We start from the raw sequence: 21,239 nt of genomic DNA on the forward strand, positions 1-21,239 counted from the left end.
AGCCTCTAACCATCAACCTATAAACAACATCCTCTAACTAATAGTCTCTAACCATCAACCACTAAACGACAGACTCTAACTAACAGGCTCTAACCATCAACCTCTAAACGACAGACTCTAACTAACAGGCTCTAACCATCAACCTCTAAACAACATCCTCTAACTAATAGTCTCTCGCTGTCAACCTCTAAACGACAGACTCTAACTAACAGCCTCCAACCATCAACCTCTAAACAACATGCTCTAACTAACAGCCTCTAACCATCAACCTATAAACAACATCCTCTAACTAATAGTCTCTAACCATCAACCACTAAACGACAGACTCTAACTAACAGGCTCTAACCATCAACCTCTAAACGACAGACTCTAACTAACAGGCTCTAACCATCAACCTCTAAACAACATCCTCTAACTAATAGTCTCTAACCATCAACCTCTAAACGACATCCTCTAACAGCCTCCAACCATCAACCTCTAAACAACATCCTCTAACTAATAGTCTCTCGCTGTCAGCCTCTAAACAACATCCTCTAACTAACAGACTCTAACCATCAACCTATAAACAACATCCTCTAACTAACAGGCTCTAACCATCAACCTCTAAACAACATCCTCTAACCAACAGTATCTAGCTGTCAACCTCTAAACAACATCCTCTAACTAATAGTCTCTAACCATCAACCTCTAAACGACAGACTCTAACAGCCTCCAACCATCAACCTATAAACAACATCCTCTAACTAATAGTCTCTAACCATCAACCTCTAAACAACATTCTCTAACTAACAGTATCTAGCTGTCAACCTCTAAACAACATCCTCTAACTAATAGTCTCTAACCATCAACCTCTAAACAACATCCTCTAACGAACAGCCTCTAACCATCAACCTCTAGACAACATCATCTAACTAATAGGCTCTAACCATCAACCTCTAAACAACATCCTCTAACTAACAGTCTCTAGCTGTCAACCTCTAAACAACAGACTCTAACCGACATTCTTTAATAACTAACAGTCTCGAACATACAGTTTCTAACCAACAATCTCTACCCGACAATCTCTACCCGACAGACTCTAACCAACAGACTCTGACCTACCTTCATGGTCAAAATAATCGGATAAAAACTATGACTGTCTGTACTGTGTACGGAGCCTGGGGAATGGGAAACATTGCCTTGTGTTCACCCTAGAGGGGAAGCCTAGCCCGAGCTGGCTTGTTAGGCTGCTTTTTCCTCTTTCTGACAGTTGCATCCATTGACCTAATTTAGCCTGAACAAGCTTCCACAAACACACGTCTCTGTCTGTTTTTACATTCTACAGAAGCAGAACAAGTAGAGAGAGAAACTGGAATGGCAAAATGGGCAGGTGAAGGGTTTATGAAGTGGGCAGGTTAAGGGTTTGTAAAGTGAGTAGGTGAAGGGTTTATGAAGTGGGCAGGTGAAGGGTTTATGAAGTGGGCAGGTGAAGGGTGTATGAAGTGGGCAGGTGAAGGGTGTATGAAGTGGGCAGGTGAAGGGTTTATGAAGTGGGCAGGTGAAGGGTTTATGAAGTGGGCAGGTGAAGGGTTTATGAAGTGTTCAGGTGAAGGGTTTATGAAGTGTTCAGGTGAAGGGTTTATAAAGTGGGCAGGTGAAGGGTTTATGAAGTGGGCAGGTGAAGGGTTTATGAAGTGAGAAGGTGAAGGGTTCATAAAGTGAGAAGGTGAAGTGTTTATGAAGTCAGCAGGAGAAGGGTTTATAATCTATGGAATTGTAAGTCACATTATTGGGTTCACAGAGATATTAGAAATGTTGCCTAGAGACAGTTTCAATGACACAAAACGTCATGACATTTGTTATGTCATTTGTTTCTGAGAATGACGTTGGTATGAGAGGGAGGGAGATAGAGTTTCCCTACTATGATGGGCAGAACGTTCTGTGATGGGTGGATCGTAATGCAAGTAGGTTCCTGTCCTTCCAGCCCACAATAAAGCTGGTTCTTGGAGGCTGGGCTTATGCCTACCTGCAGCAGTCAAAGCCCTGTCATTAACCATTAACCATGACAGCCCTATAATCTGCCCACATCTGAGGCTGAGCATCACTGCCTCTCTCACTGCTACCCACCCACCAGTAAAAAAACAAAAACATTCACAGAACAGCCATATGGTTGAGTGAACTTTCAAAGCCATTTTGAAGGCCGTAAGTGCTTCCCCCCCCCCCCCCCCACCGTCCACATCAGTGGAGGTTCCTCAGAGGAGCAAAGGGAGGACCATCCTCCTCAGTGAATTTCATAAAATAAAAATTGTAAAAGTTATCAGTTTTAGATACAACTTTACTAAATATATTCACGTCACCAAATAATTGATTAAAACACACTGTTTGGCAATGCAGGTCTACAGTAGTCTCAACAGCACTCTGTAGGGTAGCACCACTTATTTTATTTTACCTTTATTTAACTAGGCAAGTCAGTTAAGAACAAATTAAAATTTTCAATGACATCCTAGGAACAGTGGGTTAACTGCCTGTTCAGGGGCAGAACGACAGATTTGTACCTTGTCAGCTCAGGGGTTTGAACTTGCAACCTTCCGGTTAATAGTCGAAAGCTCTAAACACTAGGCTAGCCTGCAGGCCCATGATGTAGCCGGAGGACAGCTAGCTTACGTCCTCCTCTTGCTACATTGACTTCAATACAAAACCTAGGAGGCTCTTGGTTCTCTCCCCCTTCCATAGACATACACAGTAATTATGACAACTTCCGGAGGACGTCCTCCAACCTATCAGAGCTCTTGCAGCATGAGCTGACATTTTGTTCACCCAATCAAGTATCAGAGAGTGAATCTAGTACTGAAAGCATAAGCTAGCTAGGACTGCAGTGTATAAAATGTGGTGAGAAGTTGACTCAAAGAGAGCGAAAGACAATAGTTGAACAGTTTTGAATGAATTCATTTATTCAAAAAGGAAGGAGAAGCAAAAGAGAGAGTGTCATTTTTTACACTTTCAGTTTCACTTACTTAGCTAGCAAATGCAGCTGGCTAGTTTAGTTACTCAAACACCTGGCGCAAACAGAGGGATGCTATGTTAGCTAGCTGGCTATGACTATCCAACACAAAACTGGAACTCTTCCAAGTCAAGGTAAGCTTTTGGTTTTATTAATTTATTGCCACCGGGGCCCACTGATGTAACTGCTTACTGACTATCCACTGTCACGTTACTGCATGATTGTAGCGGTTTTACTAACACATTAGTTATTTTAGCTATGTTGATTATGATGTTACTTTAGCTAATATGGGGACAATGATGCAGGCTGTGTGTAGCGGTTATGACATGGTTTGACTTGGAATTTTTTTGTTGTTGTCACATACAGCTGATGTGTTGTTCAAATGAAGGGCAAAGGTGAGAGGAGGAGAGTGCATAGAGGCTAGAAGGAATACACGGTGGCTGTTATGAAAGCAAACTGTGTTTATGCGTGATCAGGGGTTCGTTCTGTTGATTCTGTTTAAAAACGTTTCTTAAACGGAAGCAAACGAAACAGGGATAAAAGTACCCTAATTTGTCCAATAGAAACTCTTGTTTGCAACTGTTGGACTAATGATTACACCCTAAATCAGCTAGATGCATGCAAGAGTGTGCAATTTATTAAATGTGTCACTGTCTGTCCATGTGTCACTCTCTGTCATCTCAAATTTTTCACCCGACCTGTGTGCATCTGAGTTGTAAACTTTCATTCATAGGCTAGGTTGTAGCAACCTCATGATGGGTATGGGGAGCCAAAGGAGGTGTTGGCTTTGGGGATGACCAGTGAAATATACCTGCTGGAGCGAGTGCTATGGGTGGATGTTGCTATGATGACCAGTGAGCTGAGATAAGGTGGAGCTTTACCTAGCAAAGACTTATAGATGACCTGGAGCCAGTGGGTTTGGCGACTAATATGTAGCGAGGACTAGCTAACGAGAGCATACAGGTTGCAGTGGTGAGTAGTATATGTGACTTTGGTGACAAAACGGATGGCACTGTGATAGACTGCATCCAATTTGCTGAGTAGTGTTGGAGGCTATTTTGTAAATGACATCGCCAAAGTCGAGGATCGGTAGGATAGTCAGTTTTACGAGGGTATGTTTGGCAGAATGAGTGAAGGAGGCTTTGTTGTGAAATAGGAAGCCAATTCTAGATTTAACTTTGGATTGGAGCTGCTTAATGTGAGTCTGGAAGGAGAGTTTACAGTCTAGCCAGATACCGAGGTATTTATAGTTGTCCACATATTCTAAGTCAGAACTGTCCAGAGTAGTGATGGTAGTTGGGCGAGCGGGTGCGGGCAGCGATCGGTTGAAGATCATGCATTTTGTTTTACTAGCATTTAAGAGCAGTTGGAGGCAAAGGAAGGAATGTTGTATGACGTTGAAGCTCGTTTGGAGGTTTGTTAACACAGTGTCCAGAGATGAGACAGATGTATACAGAATGGTGTAATCTGCGTAGAGGTGGATCAAAGAATCACCAGCAGCAAGAGCGCCATCATTGATGTACAGAGAAAAGAGTCGGCCCGAGAATTGAACCCTGTGGCACCCCCATAGAGACTGCCAGAGGTCCGAACAACAGGCCCTCCGATTTGACACTCTGAACTCTATCTGAGCGAACCAGGCGAGGCAGTCATTAGAGAAACCAAGGCTGTTGAGTCTACCAATAAGATTACGGTGATTGGCAGAGTCGAAAGCCCTGGCCAGGTTGATGAAGATGGCTGCACAGTACTGTCTTTTATCGATGGCGGTTATGATATGTTTTAGGACCTTGAGCATGGCTGAGGAGCACCCGTGACCAGCTCGGAATCCAGATTGCGTAGCGGAGAAGGTACGGTGGGATTCGAAATGGTCGGTAATCTGTTTGTTCACTTGGCTTTCGAAGACTTTAGAAAGGCAGGGCAGGAAGGATATAGGTCTGTAACAGTTTGGATCTAGAGTGTCTCCCTTTTTGAAGAGAGGGGCATGACCGTGGATTTTGCAGCTCTTTCAGAACATCAGCTGTCTGGATTTGGGTGAAGGAGAAACGGGGGGGGGGTCTTGGGCCAGTTGCTGCGGGGGGTGCAGAGCTGTTGGCCAGGGTTGGGTTTGCCAGCTGGAAAGCATGCCCAGCCATAGAGAAATGCTTCTTGAAATTCTCGATTATTGTGGATTTAGCAGTGGTGACAGTGTTTCCTAGTCTCAGTGCAGTGGGCAGCTGGGAGGAGGTGCTCTTATTCTCCATGGACTTTACAGTGTTCCAAAACTTTTTGGAATTAGTTCTGCAGGATGCAAATTTCTGTTTGAAAAAGCTAGCCTTTGCTTTCCTAACTGACTGTGTCACGCCCTGGCCATAGAGAGGCTTTTTATTCTCTATTTTGGTTAGGCCAGGGTGTGACTAGGGTAGGCATTCCATGTCCTTTTTTCTATGTCTTGGCCTGGTATGGTTCTCAATCAGGGACAGCTGTCTATCGTCATCTCTGATTGAGAACCATACTTAGGTACCCTTTTCCCCCACCTGTTTTGTGGGAAGTTAACTTTGTGTTCTTCAGGGCACATAGCCCAAAGCTTCACGTTTGTTTTTTTGTTCTTCGGTTTGTCGGCGTCATTTTTAAATAAAGTTCAAATGTATGCTTACCATGCTGCACCTTCGTCCAGTCCTTAAGCCAGCCGTGACAGACTGTATGTTTTGGTTCCTGACTTCCCTGAAAAGTTGCATATTGCGGGGACAATTCGAAGCTATTGCAGTACGCCACAGGGTGTTTTTGTGCTGGTCAAGGGCAGTCAAGTCTGGAGTGAACCAAGGGCTATAACCGCTCTTAGTTCAACTTTTTTTGCTTATTTAAGATGGTGAGGAAAGCACTTTTAAAGAACAACCAGGCGGTCAATATCCTTCCAGGATACCCAGGCCAGGTTGATTAGAAAGGCCTGCTCGCATAAGCGTTTTAGGGAGCGTTTGACAGTGATGAGGGGTGGTTGTTTGACCGGGGACCCATAACGGACGCAGGCAATGAGGCATTGATCGCTGAGATCCTGGTTGAAAACAGCAGAGGTGTATTTAGAGGGCAAGTTGGTCAGGATGATATCTATATGGGTGCCCATGTTAACGGATTTGGGGTTGTACCTGGTAGGTTCCTTGATAATTTGTGGGAGATTGAGGGCATCTAGTTTAGATTGTAGGACGGCCGGGGTGTTAAGCATATCCCAATTTAGGTCACCTAGTAGTATGAACTCTGACGATAGATGGTTGGCAATCAATTCACATATGGTGTCCAGGGCACAGCTGGGAGCTGAGGGGGGTCTATAACAACAGTGAGGGACCTATTTCTGGAGAGATGGATCTTTAAAAGTAGAAGCTCGAACTGTTTGGGCATAGACCTGGATAGTATGACAGAGCTCTACAGTAGATTGCAAATCTGCCCCCTTTAGCAGTTCTGTCTGGACAGGAAAGGTTGTAATTGGGGATGGAAATTTCTGATTTTCTTCTTCTTCCTAAGCCAGGATTCAGACACGACTAGGACATCTGTGTTGGCGGAGTGTGCTAAAGCAGTGAATAAAACAAACTTAGGGAGGATGCTTCTGATGTTAACATGCATGAACCCAAGGCTTTTACAGTTGCAGAAGTCAACAAATGAGAGCGACTGGGGATCGGGAGTGATACTAGGGGCTGCAGGGGTTAACCTCTACATCACCAAAGGAACAGAGGAGGAGTAGGATGAGGGTATGGCAGGCATCAGCTGTGAAGCCGAGTGATCACAGGGTGATCACATACAGTACTCTTCAGTCTATACAGTTAAAGTGGTTCAGTGTTTGGAGGACTCAAGGAGGCATTCTCTCAAACATACAATGAACCAGGCTATTTCCAGGGTGGTAACGAGGCCTGAGACATGGCTGTACATGGCCTCCATTACTATGATGTCTAGTAGGATGTAAAACATCACTATGGTGTCTAGTAGGATGTAAAACATCACTATGGTGTCTAGTAGGATGTAAAACATTACTATGGTGTCTAGTAGGATGTAAAACATTACTATGGTGTCTAGTAGGATGTAAAACATCACTATGGTGTCTAGTAGGATGTACAACATCACTATGGTAATTACACCACTGACCCCTCCCTCTCTAACCCTCCCTGTTCCACTGACCACTCCCTCCGTAACCCTCCCTGTTCCACTGACCCCTCCCTCTCTAACCCTCCCAGTTCCACTGACCCCTCCCTCTCTAATCCTCCCAGTTCCACTGACCCCTCCCTCTCTAACCCTCCCAGTTCCACTGACCCCTCCCTCTCTAACCCTCCCAGTTCCACTGACCCCTCCCTCTCTAACCCTCCCACCCTAACCCTCCCTGTTCCACTGACCCCTCCCTCTCTAACCCTCCCAGTTCCACTGACCCCTCCCACCCTAACCCTCCCTGTTCCACTGACCCCTCCTACCCTAACCCTCCTTGTTCCACTGACCCCTCCCACCCTAACTCTCCCTGTTCCACTGAACCCTTGCTCTCTAACCCTCCCTGTTCCACTGACCCCTCCCACCCTAACCCTCCCTGTTCCACTGACCCCTCCTACCCTAACCCTCCCTGTTCCACTGACCCCTCCCACCCTAACCCTCCCTGTTCCACTGACCCCTCCTACCCTAACCCTCCCTGTTCCACTGACCCCTCCCACCCTAACTCTCCCTGTTCCACTGACCCCTCCCACCCTAACCCTCCCTGTTCCACTGACCCCTCCCACCCTAACCCTCCCTGTTCCACTGAACCCTTGCTCTCTAACCCTCCCTGCTCCACTGACCCCTCCCACCCTAACCCTCCCTGTTCCACTGACCCCTCCTACCCTAACCCTCCCTGTTCCACTGACCCCTCCTACCCTAACCCTCCCTGTTCCACTGACCCCTCCCACCCTAACTCTCCCTGTTCCACTGAACCCTTGCTCTCTAACCCTCCCTGTTCCACTGACCCCTCCCACCCTAACCCTCCCTGTTCCACTGACCCCTCCCACCCTAACCCTCCCTGTTCCACTGAACCCTTGCTCTCTAACCCTCCCTGCTCCACTGACCCCTCCCACCCTAACCCTCCCTGTTCCACTGACCCCTCCTACCCTAACCCTCCCTGTTCCACTGACCCCTCCCACCCTAACCCTCCCTGTTCCACTGACCCCTCCTACCCTAACCCTCCCTGTTCCACTGACCCCTCCCACCCTAACTCTCCCTGTTCCACTCTCACCCTCAGATGTCACTGCCCTTGATCTTTTGCCCCCCTTCGCCCTTTCCCCCTGTCATATGGCATGTCCGAGTGGCTCTCTCCATGTAAGTGGTCACAAGTGCTCCGGGGGCGAGGGATTGAAAGAGGGGTGTCGGCTGAGATGTCTGAGAGAGGTGGTCCCATTCAGACCCGTAACATTACGTCCTGTTGTGTGAATTAATCTTCTATTGGTCAATGTCACAAACTGATCTGGGACCCATCCAGGCTCTAATCCTTCTACCCATAGCTCGCTACACAAACCGATCTGGAACCAGTCAAGGATCTAATCCTTCTACCAATACTCAAACTGATCTGGGATCAGTCCAGCCGCTAATCCTTCCATCCATGGCTTAGCAGCTCTTTTAAGTGATTCTACCAGGGAGCTGGGTCTGTTTGTTGGCTCTCCAGTAAATATAGCTGCTGGTCGGGGGCTGTTGATGACAGCTACCCGTAATTACAGGATGAGCTGTACGCCAGCTGAGAGGAGAGGAGAGGGGAGAGAGGAAGGAGAGGGGAGGGGAGAGGATAGAGCAGAGGATAGAGGAGAGGAGAGGAGACGAGAGGGGAGGGGAGAGGATGGAGGAGAGGATGGAGGAGAGGATAGAGGAGAGGATAGAGGAGAGGATAGAGGAGAGGATAGGAGAGGATAGGAGACGAGAGGGGAGAGGATAGAGGAGAGGATAGAGGAGAGGATAGAGGAGAGGATAGAGGAGAGGAGACGAGAGGGGAGGGGAGAGGATAGAGGAGAGGATAGAGGAGAGGATAGAGGAGAGGATAGAGGAGAGGAGACGAGAGGGGAGGGGAGAGGATAGAGGAGAGGATAGAGGAGAGGATAGAGGAGAGGATAGAGGAGAGGATAGAGGAGAGGATAGAGGAGAGGAGACGAGAGGGGAGGGGAGAGGATAGAGGAGAGGAGAGGAGACGAGAGGGGAGGGGAGAGGATAGAGGAGAGGATAGAGGAGAGGAGAGGAGACGAGAGGGGAGGGGAGAGGATAGAGGAGAGGATAGAGGAGAGGATAGAGGAGAGGAGGCGAGAGGGGAGGGGAGAGGATAGAGGAGAGGAGAGGAGACGAGAGGGGAGGGGAGAGGATAGAGGAGAGGATAGAGGAGAGGAGAGGAGACGAGAGGGGAGGGGAGAGGATAGAGGAGAGGATAGAGGAGAGGAGAGGAGAGGAGACGAGAGGGGAGGGGAGAGGATAGAGGAGAGGATAGAGGAGAGGATAGAGGAGAGGATAGAGGAGAGGATAGAGGAGAGGATAGAGGAGCGGATAGAGGAGAGGAGAGGAGACGAGACGAGAGGGGAGGGGAGAGGATAGAGGAGAGGATAGAGGAGAGGATAGAGGAGAGGATAGAGGAGAGGATAGAGGAGAGGATAGAGGAGAGGATAGAGGAGACGAGACGAGAGGATAGAGGAGAGGATAGAGGAGAGGATAGAGGAGAGGATAGAGGAGAGGATAGAGGAGAGGATAGAGGAGAGGAGACGAGAGGGGAGGGGAGAGGATAGAGGAGAGGATAGAGGAGAGGAGAGGAGAGGATGTTACTGTGTAGGTGTCTGTGCCCTGTAGCCGCAGGCTGAAACACACTGCCTGCCTGAGTGAGAAACCACAGAGGTTTACACAATACGGTGTTCATGAACAGAACAGCAGCTTGACAGAGTTACGTCAGCATAACCTCTGAACAGTATTCACCTCCCAGCAGCGACATTACTAATATATATGTTTTTCTGGCTTTTTCAGAAATTGGGACGATACCAACTGCTTTTGGTGTGTGTTGTGTGTTGTGTGTGTTGTGTGTGTATTTGCTTGTTAACCTTCTCATCCCTTATTCTACACCTTGATCACACAGAACAGAGCTGCACGGTGACACTTGGAATACTGCGTTGCTGTACTGTGCCAGGACAATGCTGGTAGTTGCCACAATTAATTTATGCTCAAAAGTTGATTAGTCTAAATCAAGTTTCATCTTTGAGATCATGATCATGGTATAGAAATGAAACATAATAATATTGACACTTAACTGTTCATACCTGCTGTATAATGTGCACAATACATGTTGATTTAGATAAAACAATACACTTTGATTTAGATAAAACAATACACATTGATTTGGATAAAACAGCCCCAAATGTCATTACAGTAACCCTTGACGACATTAATAATTTTTTACATTAAATTTTTTATTTTTTAATATTGAATATTAAAATATACAATCTAGTTGCAGTGAAGCTGCTCAACCCTCTGAGACTCCCCTCACAGTCCCCACCCCCGATAAATATTTAATTAAATAATTCAATTTCCCACCCCCAAGCCCCTGTCCCCCAATGCGCAAACAACCAACAAAATGAACAAAAGAGAATAAAGGAAAAGGAAAACAGAAAACAACAATGCAAAAAACAGAAGACATCAAGGACAACAAAGATCATAAGATCAAGGTCAACTGAATATGTTTGAGTGCATGTATGACACTATTTACATGTGTGTGTGTCCGTGTATGTGCACATGTAGGAGTAGGAGTGTGTGTATATGCATGTGTACAAACACATGCAATAAGTTACTTCCCACTGGACACACTGGTTGAATCAACGTTGTTTCCACGTCATTTCAATGAAATGATGTTGAATCAATGTGGAAAAGACATTGAATTGACGTCTGTGCCCAGTGGGTTCATTACGAAGTTCCTTCCTCTGTATTAAAATTCGACTGATTGATTTGATCAGACAGCCCATTTTCCACCCAATCCCTCACTCTATCCATCATCCATCCCCCTGTCCCTCCATCCCGCCATCCCTCCATCCATCCCTACATCAACCATCCCTCTATCATTCCTCCATCCCACCATCCCTCCATCATCCATCCATCCATCCCTCCATCCCTCCCTCCAGCCATCCCTCCATCATTCCTCCATCCCTCCATCATCCATCCATCCATCCCTCCATCATCCATCCATCCCTCCATCATTCCCTCCAGCCATCCCTCCATCATTCCTCCATCCCTCCATCATCCATCCATCCATCCCTCCATCATCCATCCATCCCTCCATCATTCCTCCATCCCTCCATCATCCATCCCTCCATCCCTCCATCATCCATCCCTCTATCATCCATCCCTCCATCATCCATCCCTCTATCCATCCCTCCATCCATCCCTCCATCTTCCATCCATCCCTCCATCATTCCTCCATCCCACCATCATCCATCCATCCATCCCTCTCCATCCATCCATCCATCCATCCATCCATCCCTCCATCATCCATCCATCCATCCATCCATCCATCCCTCCATCATCCATCCATCCATCAATCATCCCTCCATCATCCATCCATCCATCAATCATCCCTCCATCCCTCCATCATCCATCCCTCTATCCTCCATCCCTCCATCATCCATCCATCCCTCCCTCCATCATTCATCCATCCATCCATCATCCATCCCTCCATCCATCCCTCCATCATCCATCCCTCCATCCATCCATCCATCCCTCCATCACCCATCCATCCATCCATCATCCATCCCTCCATCCATCCATCATCCATCCCTCCATCCATCCCTCCATCATCCATCCCTCCATCATCCATCCCTCCATCATCCATCCCTCCCTCCATGTAGGATGGGGTGGAACAGGAACCACATCTCTTATGAGGGCCAATCAAGTTGTCCTCGCTGGATTATAACAACCATGGCAGGCCACTCATCATAGTAAAAGCCAGTTAGTTAAAGTGGAAATCTATTTTCATGTCGGTGCGGCGCTGTACTGTGGAGCTGTACCCTATTAGTCATACATGCAGTTAAGGTAGCTACAGATTAAACTGTTTGTCCTGTCCCTGGTTCAATTTAATTTGTTTTCCTAATGCCATTTCTGTAAACACTCTTGAAGAAAAATAGATTTGAGATGCCCTGGACCAAATGGACATGGCCCTGACCCTGATCTTGACTTCTGTTCTGAAAATATTTTTTGTCCTTGAGGAGGATTGTTGCTCAAAGTAAATATAATATCTATGCAATGTAATGGTTTATGCATTATATTAATATGATTATTGATCCATACAGAAAGATGAAGCTTTTGCTAATAAAATCCTCCACTCTTCATGACGTGTAGGGGCCTGTGTAGCCAAATGTACAAATAGACTGCGACCCCTTTACAGGCTCAGCAGCGGCTTAATCATAGCCTATCTGGAGGGGCAGTGGGAATGCAGAGATAGTCCATACCGTGACAGCTGTGTAAACACAGTGGGTTTACTTTACCCCAGTCCGTCGCCCTGGCCCGCATGCACTAACAGCAATGACCGAATAGTGCCGAACTGCCGATGTCTTTGCAGGGACGCCAACTCGTCGCCTGTTGTGTTGTGAGGTGAAATGAGCGGCCCCGCCTACCGTTACAACTCTGCTTGTTCATTGGTCCAACGCTGCTCGGGGCAAGCGCTACAAATCCAAACTGGAACGTACACATGAAATTGGTAGGAGCGAGGGTTTGTAGGCTGTTTTATCAAGGGAAAAAGATAAACGTTCAGAAGAGGGAAGGAATTGACCGAATCGAACAGTTGAATTCATTGTTTTATTGATCAAGTGGACCGAAGGTTCACGTTGGAAAGCGGGGCTTCTCCTTTATACACGGATGGAGCGGCGCAGTTAGCAGACAATACATATGATTTAGTTGAGATAAGTTTTTCAGAGGTGAGTTGCTAGATTTTCTCTCTTGTCTTGCATTTAGACTAAATAAGAACTTTTCTTATATTGCTTGAGCAAGATGCGAGCTCGATGAGTAGTCTTTATACAAGAGATTCGTAAGTTAGAAGGGCTTTAGTAGGGCAATGGGTCAGTAAACGATACCCATAAACACTTACGAAATAGACAACTAAACACGTGTGAATATTGCCTTAACAATACATAAAACGGATGCATTTTATTCAACTACAAAACTATTTTGCAATTGTGGATGTCAACATCAGATCCCATATAATTGGTTAGCTATGACGAGATACCGCCTCCTATATCGTGAGGATAAACTGATCATCGACCGATCACAATCATACTTGACAGTTTCTCTTGAGGTCTCGGTGTCGGTGAACATGTTTCTTCATGAGCTTGTTGACCACTTTCCTTTGCTTCTGACCACAGCGGTCGCTTCATCATGATCCGTTGTGATGTTAATGCCATAACTCTAACTCAGAGCTGCGCTGTGGTTGGGATTTGGGTTTAGGAAATTGGGGGTTAAATGGTAAATGTCAGTCTTGTGATTGTAGGTTTGGGAGAATAACTGCACTTGTGTGTTTGGGAGTTTGGTTCACATAGTGTTGTAGAAGGGGAGAAGGACACTCACCATAACTCTCATGGACAGAGAGTGAACTGGGTCAGCAAGCAGGGATTTTAAGAAATTCCCCTGCGGGTTTAGGAGAGGTCAGGGGCATTATGCTATTGTCAATTTCAAATGCAGTTACTGGGTTTAGTTTACTACCTATACCTGTTGTAAGGCCAGAGATCACAGCCCATTCATAATTTAAGGTTTCTTAAAGGATTCAGTATCTTACTCTTTGCATTCTCTCACAACATAAGCATGATATAATAGAATTGACAATGAAAAGCAGTATCACGCAATAACACAGGTTACTTCATCCCCTCCTCTTATTGCCTGTCCTGATATGTTACTGAAGTGTACAGACATCAGTGGAAATGTCATGTTCTCATTAATGCATTACAAACACCATCCTATAGCCCACTGCTATGCCCTCCACTCCACTCCAGCGGCATGTTTTGATTTCAGAAAAGGTCACTTCAAGGGTAAAATGTTTCTCTGTAGAAAACGCCTTGCCTTGATATGGTTTAACTGAAGGGCTTTGCTCCATTGCCAGGCCATATTGGTTTAGTTAGTCGTTTTGATGGTAAGACTCAGGACGGGGGTTAGAAGTAGGATGCCAAGGCCTAAACCAGCTGGCATCGCTGCTGCCAGAAACCGCCCCAGTTCCCAGTCCCCTTCTACCGGCCTTTCCAGGACTTTCACTCTCCTTTTTTCTCCCTCTCTCTCTTTCGCTCTTTCCTTTTTTCTCCCTCTCTCTCTTTCACTCTCTCCTTTTTTCTCCCTCTCTCTCTTTCGCTCTTTCCTTTTTTCTCCCTCTCTCTCTTTCACTCTCTCCTTTATTCTCCCTCTCTCTCTTTCACTCTCTCCTTTTTTCTCCCTCTCTCTCTTTCACTCTCTCCTTTTTTCTCCCTCTCTCTCTTTCACTCTCTCCTTTATTCTCCCTCTCTCTCTTTCACTCTCTCCTTTTTTCTCCCTCTCTCTCTTTCACTCTCTCCTTTTTTCTCCCTTTTGCGCTTTCCTTTTTTCTCCCTCTCTCTCTTTCACTCTCTCCTTTATTCTCCCTCTCTCTCTTTCACTCTCTCCTTTATTCTCCCTCTCTCTCTTTCACTCTCTCCTTTTTTCTCCCTCTCTCTCTTTCACTCTCTCCTTTTTTCTCCCTCTCTCTCTTTCGCTCTTTCCTTTTTTCTCCCTCTGCCCCCTTGTCTCTCCCCCTCTCTCTTTCTCCCCCTCTCCCCCTCTCATCTCTTCTCCTCTTTCTCTCATTCCCTCTCTCTCTCTGGCTCATTAAATAAATGATTATAGCACTGTGGTCTGGTGTAAATTCAGACAAACACGGCGTGTTCTTCGCTGATTGTTCTTCTCCTCAATGCAACAGGGAGGGCCCCTGAACACAATGACATGTGGCGCCATACAAGACTGCAGGGAACGTCAGTCCTCAGGTCTTTTGTATGGTCTCTAATGCTGTAATCAGCAGCCTACACCAAGCTGTGCGTGTGTAATCTGCAGCCCACACTAAATACAGAGCAAAAATGGAAAGATGAATGTCAAGGCTTAAGGTTAGGGGGAAACTGAAAACGCTCAGTGTTTTAACGCTGAGGTGGTCTAAGAAACTCTGTATCATAACATTTGACTTTTTGTACTGAGCTCTTCAAGAACACCCTATTTCATTTTCTCGGAATAGAGAACTGTGTGTGTGTGTGCGTGCACATGCCCGTGTGTGTCCATATGTGTGTGGTTCTAATTCCTTAAGAAATGTTGGCCTTGCAATCTTTAAAATGGTGTGCCTTTTAGTTTTCACAGCTGATAAACATTTCATAAGGAGTGTAGCAGACGTTGTGGCCAGCAGTGTTGTAAGGACGCCCAGCTGGGAGAGAGAGAACACTGATTCTTAGAATTTCATGCAAATCTCTAGTTCCTGAAAAAGCCTAACAGTTACTTTCCCAAATGAGAAACAAGCTTCCATTGTGTTATTAATCCACAGGAATCAAAGTCATTGTTCTTTATTCAAACCAACAGCTCTATAGTATTGTTCTGTTTAGTCCACAGTCTATACCGTAAACCGGGTTTCATCCAGACCTCTCCCAGGCTTATTTTAGGTTTTAATCAGTCAGTGTCCCACCAGGATCTAGTGACCTGACCTGGACTCTTGGGGTTATCTGTTCTAGAGATACCCCTGTCATGTTATCCTTCCTCCGGACAGACTCTGTCTCTGGTGTCCTGACACGTCCATCCCTGACAGAGGCATCCTTAAGCGGGAGAGGTATTTCTGGGGATGGTAGGAGGGGTGGAGTTGAGAGTTAAATTGAGAAGAGGATTTATTTTTTTAACATTCCTCTGGAGGGGCTGCTTAGACAGTAGTTGAGGAATGGGGAAGGATGTACATCTGAGTTGGGGAGGGGAAGAGGGGAGCTTGTAAATCGGGAGGGAAGAGAATGGATAGATGTGGGAGTAAAATGGGGATTTCTGATATTCCTCATGAGGAGCTTCTGTGATGAAACAGCAGAAGAATGGGCGAGGTGGGAAGGAAAGGGGAGAAGAGTTGGAATTTAGTTTTTATTTATTTTTTATTTAGCCTTTATTTAACTAGTTAGAGAAGGCAAAAGGGGATGTTGGGATTGGGGTTAGGGAGTTGGATGAGAAAGAGAATTTATGATATCCTGCAGGAGTGGCTAGTATTAGGCAGCAGGGGGGGATAAAGGAGGGGCTGCTATGATACATCAGGAGAGGTTGATGAAGGAGGGGCTACTCGGATACATCAGGAGAGGAGATGAAGGAGGGGCTGCTAGGATACATCAGGAGAGGAGATGAAGGAGGGGCTGCTATGATACAGCAGGAGGGGAGATGAAGGAGGGGCTGCTATGATACAACAGGAGAGGAGATGAAGTAGGGGCTGCTAGGATACAGCAGGAGAGGAGATGGAGGGGCTGCTATGATACATCAGGAGAGGAGATGAAGGAGGGGCTGCTAGGATACATCAGGAGAGGAGATGAAGGAGGGGCTGCTATGATACAGCAGGAGGGGAGATGAAGGAGGGGCTGCTATGATACAGCAGGAGAGGAGATGAAGGAGGGGCTGCTAGGATACAGCAGGAGAGGAGATGAAGGAGGGGCTGCTAGGATACGGCAGGAGAGGAGATGAAGGAGGGGCTGCTAGGATACGGCAGGGGAGGAGATGGAGGGGCTGCTAGGATACGGCAGGAGAGGAGATGAAGGAGGGGCTGCTAGGATACGGCAGGAGAGGAGATGAAGGACGGGCTGCTAGGATACGGCAGGAGAGGAGATGAAGGAGGGGCTGCTAGGATACGGCAGGAGAGGAGATGAAGGAGGGGCTGCTAGGATACAGCAGGAGAGGAGATGAAGGAGGGGCTGCTAGGATACAGCAGGAGAGGAGATGAAGGAGGGGCTGCTAGGATACAGCAGGAGAGGAGATGAAGGAGGGGCTGCTAGGATACAGCAGGAGAGGGAGGAGGTGGAAGGATAAAGAGAAAGGCCCTAGATATGAAAGACTGTTCACTCCTTCTCCTCAGCTGTCCCTCCCGAGGCCCGGCGGGACAATGCATGTGATATATTATCTCCCCCTTCTCTTCCTATCCCCCTCCCCTTTGTCTCCCAGCATCTAGAGAAGGGAGGAGGTACTGAGTCCTCCATAGTTCAGCCTAGCTTGTCATGTCTTCCATCTGCGAGTGATAGCATCAAGTGATAGCGTCAGCCATGGGCTATAGAACAGAGCGTGTCAGTGACTTTTTTAAAGTCATGGATGGCAGTACAGTGATGCTGGTGTTCAACCTCAAACAGACGTCAGGGCTCCAGTCTACCGTTCTGTGCATTACAGTGGAGGCTGGTGAGGGGAGGACGGCTCATAATAATGGCTGGAACAGCGCGAATGTAATGGCATCAAACACATGGAAACCATGTGTTTGATGTATTTGATACCATTCCACCGATTCCACTCCGGTCATTACCATAAGCCCACCCTCCCAAATTAAGGTGCCACCAACCTCCTTGTGATACACTAATCATAGGCTAATTAATTTGGGGCTAATTCAACACCCGAGGAAGTGGAAACTCAAAACACATTTGTTAGATCGCTAACTCTAAATATAATACCCACTGCTAATAGCCATGTATTAATCTAACGGTATGTTTAATGTCCTAAAATAAGTTAGTGGTTGTATTTTACCCAGTGAGACCTGCAATGACCGAGGCACATTTTGGCAGCACCACTCCATATCTCAAAGCCATATCAAATATATTGTTTGTAAAATAGTTGCTACTGAAATCAATATTGAGAGATGAGAAATAAAATGATACCTACAGAAAGCTGAGACCCCCCCCCTCTCTTCGATAGAGACGACAGTAGTTGCTTGCTGGGCGACTGGGTTAGGGAGACATACTGCATCTATTTCTGTCAGTATCAATCATCTTTATACATTAGTAAGTAATCAGAAATCTGGACCCTGATTCATAAAATGTCTCAGAGTAGCTGTGCTGGTCTAGGATTGGTTTAGCCTTTCAGAGCATAACAAATAAGATTACATGGACAGGGGGGATCCTAGGTTACTACTCCTACTCTGAGGCTCTTTATGAATACGGGCCTTGATCTTTGCATCGGTGATCTTTGTATGATTTGCAGTAAATCTGGGCCTTTAGAATGCTTATTGATGTGTAAAGTCTACATGAGTAAGCAGCAATGATGTGTGACTAAATGGATTGCCTGAGCAATGGACTTCTTCTATTAACTAGTAATGTGTGTGTGTGCGTGTGTGTGTGTGTGTGTGCGTGCTTTGGGACTCCCTCACAGGATGGTGTGGCAGGTGTTGGGGGTGAAAGGTTACTGGTCCACCCTAGGGCTCTCCATCCCTCTATCCCCTCCTCCCACTCCTCTCTCTAGGTCCTAGATGAGGAAGGAGATGGAGGGATAAGGACAGGGGGTCTCCCGCTCTCCTTTCCTCCCTTGTTTCTGAGCAGATCATCGGATCTGTGTTGTCAGTGCAGCCCAATGGGGGCGCCTCCCCTTTAATCCCTCAAGTCTATTTAGACCCAGCGGTGGAACACACACACACACACACACACACACACTGTCCCCTTAGCTCTGCACCAGATGTACACACTATCCCTTCTGTCGCTGTCCATCTTGATGGTTCAGTAGAAATCCTTGCCTCTGTGGGTATTACGTGTTTTAAACAGACATGGGATGATAAAGTGGATGTTTAGTTGTTTTCTAATTTGACCCCAAGTCGTGAACAGCTGGGGGCCAGAGGGGCAGTTAGAAATAATACATACACTATCTGTCTTCATGGCCATTGGTGGTGTTGATATATGGAGGGGAAAGGCGTGACAAACAGGGTTATCCAAGGATGCATCTGAAAAGGCACCCTATACGGTTCCAAATGTAGGGTGCCATTTAAGACGAAGCCCAAGTATACTGAATAACATGAACGATGGGGAATGTTTGACTGAGAAGAATGAGGTCTACTGCTGTGTGAGTGATGTTTCTAGAAGACTGTCTACTGCTGTGTGAGTGATGTTTCTAGAAGACTGTCTACTGCTGTGTGAGTGATGTTTCTAGAAGACTGTCTACTGCTGTGTGAGGGATGTTTCTAGAAGACTGTCTACTGCTGTGTGAGGGATGTTTCTAGAAGACTGTCTACTGCTGTGTGAGTGATGGTTCTAGAAGACTGTCTACTGCTGTGTGAGTGATGGTTCTAGAAGACTGTCTACTGCTGTGTGAGTGATGGTTCTAGAAGACTGTCTACTGCTGTGTGAGTGATGGTTCTAGAAGACTGTCTACTGTTGTGTGAGTGATGTTTCTAGAAAACTGTCTACTGTTGTGTGAGTGATGGTTCTAGAAGACTGTCTACTGCTGTGTGAGTGATGGTTCTAGAGGACTGTCTACTGCTGTGTGAGTGATGGTTCTAGAAGACTGTCTACTGCTGTGTGAGTGATGGTTCTAGAAGACTGTCTACTGCTGTGTGAGTGATGGTTCTAGAAGAATGTCTACTGCTGTGTGAGTGATGGTTCTAGAAGAATGTCTACTGCTGTGTGAGTGATGGTTCTAGAACACTGTCATTGTCTCTTCTTGTGTTCTAGTTTCCCCAGAAGTTGCCCTCAGGGAGGCTGTCACACAGCTGTACTATGACAGATGGTGTGTGTGTGTGTGTGTGTGTGTGTGTGTGTGTGTGTGTGTGTGTGTGTGTGTTTTGTTTATCCTGAGGCAAAGCTAGCATGGTGAATGATTGTTCATTTTCAAACTACGTGGCCCGCATTGTGAATATTAAACTCCACACTCATGTTTATTAGGCTGCTCAATGTCTTCTTTGTCTTTTTAAACTCTTCACTGGTCGCTCTGACAAAACTAAACTCACCCAAAGTGTCAATAATGACTTTAAAACGACTCCAATGTGAAACAACAACAAAATCCAAATGTTTGTTTGTTGCTTCCCTTAATCTTCAGTCCCTGCCTCCTCAGAAACACCCAACCCATAAGTCTTGTTCAATCAGGGAAGTAATCTTTCACTCTGCCATTTCAATACATTATCTCCCCACTGTAAGTCACATTCATGGTGATTATCATAGCTGTCGCTAAGTCACATTCATGGTGATTATCATAGCTGTCGCTAAGTCACATTCATGGTGATTATCATTGCTGTCGCTACGTCACATTCTTGGTGATTATCATAGCTGTCGCTAAGTCACATTCATGGTGATTATCATAGCTGTCGCTAAGTCACATTCATGGTGATTATCATAGCTGTCGCTAAGTCACATTCATGGTGATTATCATAGCTGTCGCTAAGTCACATTCATGGTGATTATCATAGCTGTCGCTAAGTCACATTCATGGTGATTATCATAGCTGTTGCGTATGTGTGGCACCGGTACATTCATAATGTAATATCAGCAGCAGCAGTCTTTCTCCTGACTGGAGCCAGATGTGCTGCTGCTCCTCCTGTACAGCTGACTGGGTAGAAGCCTGAGCCGCTGTAACAGCAGGTGACTGGGTTCACATGGATGATCCTCAATCTGAGCAGCAGGAAGCTGAACAGCCGGCCCACTGAGCCCAGAGCCTCCTCAGATGGAATGTATCACCTCGTCTCATCACCTACTGTACTTACCTGTTCGTTCTCTGTCTTTCTCTCACTCTTTCTCTCTCTCGTTAACTCTCTCTTGTTCTCTGTCTTTCTCTCACTCTTTCTCTCTCTCGTTAAATCTCTCTTGTTCTGTCTCTCTCTCTCTCACTCTAGTTCTCTTTTCTTGTTCTCTCTCTCTCCCTTTCTCTCGTTCTCTCTCTAGTTCTCTCGTTCTCTCGCTCTCTCTCCACAGCATGGTTCCCACTTTGAATATTGAATGCTGTTAATTTCCGGCACTTCAAAGCATGGCGTGTGTGTGTTTGTACCTATGTGTGTGTGTGTGTGGCCCGCTGTGGAAATGTAGAGGCTGATGTACGGAGCGGTTCACTACAGGGTAATGATGAGTAGTGGTATTAACAGAGCGAGCAGCTCGTAATTCGGTTCAATCCAGTCAAGCTCTATTTACGTCACTCTATGTTCAGTCATGGGCTAAAGAGTTATTTGCATCACCCCATAAATCTAATGCATCACCATAACTAGTACATACATACATACATACATACATACATACATACATACATACATACCTTTTATTTTACATGAAACAGTAACTAGGAAATGTTAACACAACTGTACCTTGTAGGTCTTTTTCTGTCAGAAAGGACATATTTA

General features: G+C 46.2%; 1 protein-coding gene across 2 annotated transcripts in view; it reads left to right on the plus strand.

The window, feature by feature from the left end:
• Positions 1–21,239, plus strand: part of LOC135549570 (rho family-interacting cell polarization regulator 2-like) — a 101,441-nt gene that overhangs the window by 12,899 nt on the left and 67,303 nt on the right. Inside the window, exon 1 of one of the 2 annotated variants that reach the window (XM_064979649.1) lies at positions 12,646–12,876. The exons of the other annotated variant lie outside the window; for it this stretch is intronic. The gene's annotated coding sequence lies outside the window, so the exon portion shown is untranslated. Of the gene's footprint in view, positions 1–12,645; positions 12,877–21,239 lie in introns of those variants that run through there. 2 annotated transcript variants of the gene reach the window in all.

This window comes from Oncorhynchus masou, chromosome 12, assembly GCF_036934945.1.
Source record: "Oncorhynchus masou masou isolate Uvic2021 chromosome 12, UVic_Omas_1.1, whole genome shotgun sequence".
NCBI classification, from domain to species: Eukaryota; Metazoa; Chordata; class Actinopteri; order Salmoniformes; family Salmonidae; genus Oncorhynchus; species Oncorhynchus masou.